The sequence below is a fragment of the Eulemur rufifrons genome, chromosome 30 (genome assembly GCF_041146395.1).
Source record: "Eulemur rufifrons isolate Redbay chromosome 30, OSU_ERuf_1, whole genome shotgun sequence".
NCBI lineage: Eukaryota > Metazoa > Chordata > Mammalia > Primates > Lemuridae > Eulemur > Eulemur rufifrons.
Window position 1 is genome coordinate 40004383 of NC_091012.1, and position 3207 is coordinate 40007589.

At 47.7% G+C, this 3207-nt stretch overlaps 1 pseudogene; it reads right to left on the reverse strand.

Annotated features, from left to right (window-relative positions):
• Positions 1 to 1022: 1022 nt before the first annotated feature.
• LOC138378696 (large ribosomal subunit protein uL23 pseudogene) lies at positions 1023 to 1511 on the reverse strand (annotated as a pseudogene).
• Between the last annotated feature and the right edge of the window lie 1696 nt (positions 1512 to 3207).

Sequence of the window (3207 nt, forward strand, 5' to 3'; positions counted from 1 at the left end):
TGGGCTCAAGTGATCCTCCTGCCTCAGCCTCCCGAGTAGCTGGGACTACAGGCATGCACCACCATGCCCGGCTAATTTTTTCTATATATTTTTAGTTGTCTGGCTAATTTCTTTCTATTTTTAGTAGAGACGGGGTCTCGCTCTTGCTCAGGCTGGTCTCGAACTCCTGAGCTCAAACAGTCTGCCCGCCTCGGCCTCCCAGAGTGCTAGGATTGCAGGTGTGAGCCACCGCACCCGGCCTGTGTTTCGGGTTTTTTACCTGAAGCTAGGAAGTGGCCGTTGCCACCAAAACTCCTCAGATTCCCATGGGGCAATACCACTTTAGTAGGTTAAATGACTCCCCCCAAATACATCTCTAGGTCCTAATCCTCAGGACCTGTGAATGTGACATTATTTGATAAAAGGGTCTTTGTAGATGCAATTAAGCTGAGGATGTGAGATGAGATCATCCTAGGGCCCTAAATCCAATAACAGGTGGCCTTATAAGAGACCGGCAGAAGCAGATTTGGGACACAGACACACAGGGGAGGAGGCCATGTGGAGGCAGAGATTGGATTCACACAGCCCCAAGACAAAGAATGCCTGAAGCCACCAGAAACTAAAAAAGGCAAGAAAGGCGTGATGGTTAATTTTGTGTCAACTTGGCTGAGCCACGGGGTGCCCAGATATTTGTTCATTATTCCGCTTGTTTCTCTCGAGGTGGACTTTGAGTGAAACAGACTGCCCCCCATAATGGGTGGGTTCATCCAGTCAGTTAATGGCTTGAATAGAAAAAAAATGGCTTCCCTGAACCAGAGAGAATTCTTTGGCGGGCTGCCTTTGGCCTTTTTCTGCGTCATCGTCTCTTCCTAGTTTTACTGCAGACTATCTTCAGACTAGAACTAAAACATCAGCTTTTCTGGATCTGTAGCCTGCTGGCCCACCCTACAGAGTTTGGACTTGCCAGCCTCCATATTTGTGTGAGCCAATTTTTTTTTAAGGTGAAAAGATGTATATATTTAGAATTAGCAGTTGGCCTCGGTTTAGATGATCCCAATTTTGTTAGCAACATCCGAAGCATTGTATTTGGGAGCCAGTCAAACATATGCCTTCTTCTCTCAATCAGGCTTGATCAGGATGTTGACCTTGGCCACATCAATGTCATAGAGCTTCTTCACAGCCTGTTTGATCTGGTGCTTGTTGGCTTTGACATCCACAATGAATGCAAATGTGTTGCTGTCTTCTATCTTCTTCATGGCAGACTCAGTGGTCAGGGAGAACTTGATGATGGCATAGTGTTCAAGCTTGTTTCTCCTGGGGGCGCTCTTCCAAGGATATTTGGGCTGCCTCCGGAGCCACAGTGTCTTCGGGCACTAGAAGGTGGGTGATGTATGGATCTTCTTGTTCTTCTTTTTTTTTTTTTTTTTGTGGCTGTAGGCACCTTTTAGTATTGCCTTCTTGGCCTTCAAAGCCTTTGCTTTGGCTTCAGCTTTGGGAGGGGCAGGAGCTTCCTTCTTCGCCCTCGGCACCATCTTGTGAAAGCCAAGTTTTGATACTAAATCTCTCTCTCTCTCAGTATATGCATACAAACATACACATGTATACATATATGAATGTATGCTGTTAGTTCTGTGTCTCTGGAAAACCCCAACTATACAGAAGGAGTTTTCCCTACAGGCTTCCAAGAGAAGGTGGCCCTGTAGACATCTTAATTTCAGACCCCTGGCCTCCAGAACTGTGATAAAATTCATTTCCATTATTTTAAGCTATCCAGTTTGTGGTAATTTCTTAGGCATCCCTAGGAAACTAATACAGCCATCATGACCTCTGACTTTTCAAGGACCTAGGCCAGGTGGCTTTTGGAACCTTTTCAGAAGCATGAGCCTCCCTGGGTATTTTTAAGCCCAACAATTATTAGTCAGGGACATGTTTAGGAGTTAAGGCAGCACAGTTTCATGGAAAGACCCACACAGATCTGGATTCAAATTCTGGTTGTAGCACTTACCAGCTGGGTGGGCTGAAGAACCTTACTTAACCTCTTTGAAGCTATTTCCTCATCTAAGCAATGAGGAAACCTATCTTTCTGGGGTCCTACGAGGAATAGAGCAAATGTAGGTCAAGTGCATGGCCCAGGGTAGTGATGATAAAGGGTGTCTCTTTTTTTTTCTTTTTCTTCCTCCTGTTCATCCTTCTCTTTCTCTTCTTCCTCCTCCTCTTCCTCTTTTCTCATATGAAAGCTCTGTAGACAATGTTTCTTCAGACTCCATCCAGCCTGGTGTCCTTTGACTCCAGCCAGAATGCCTTAATGCATTTCTCCCAGCATGTGTAGTGAGCACTTCATTCCTGCCTAAGTCTTTTGCACCCTTTTATCTCACCTATCCAAATCCTCTTCCTTCCTAAAGGCCCAGCTCACACTCCCTTGCTCTGCGAAGTTTTCTGTCAACACCCAGCTCGTGGTCATCGCCCCTTGCTCTGAACTCCTAAAGCACACATTCTCTGAATAATTCCTTTGACTCTTAATACTACCTTACATGGCTTCTCTTCCTGTCTGTGCAGCCAGTTCCCAGCATGCAACTGGGCACTGTTTGGGAATGGAAATCATTTCCCACAGAAACAATTTTATCAATTGTCGGCGGGCTAGCAAAAAGCATGCTCGATAATCTATTGGGCTTTGAGCTTCTGGAAAAGGAAAACAGACCCCACATACATTCCAAGTATTATAATTATGATCCATTATGCATAAGGAGAAGCAATGTGGATGGTGGCCCTCCATTCTGGTTGCACCATCTTGCATAGCTGCCTCCTAGGCTGAATATCAGGCCAGCCTCAGTTTCCTATCTGGTCCCAGCAAGGCTGCCTGTGCCCCAGGGCCATAGGGCTTTCTAGGAGCCTGACTCACTGCACTGGAAAGGGCTTCAGGGAGTCACTGGGCCCAGTCTTCTCCTGCCAGGCAGGTCCAGGACAAGGCCCCCCAGACGGACGGCTAAAGGTGTAAAGAGAGGAAGAGGCCACAAGCCCTGCTGGGCACCTGGCCCAGAGTTAACCCATCCAGATGGGCAAGGAGGGCTCCCCCAGCTCCCATGGGGGGGTCTCCTTGCCCTTGTTTGTGGTCTGGAGGTGGTGGTGGCAGGCTGCAAAGGGACCCGCCCACATTAGGCCCAAGTGAGCCAGGGGCATCTTCCCTGGGACAGGGCTGCCATGTCAGCGCCCACCCAAGGCTGGAGGATC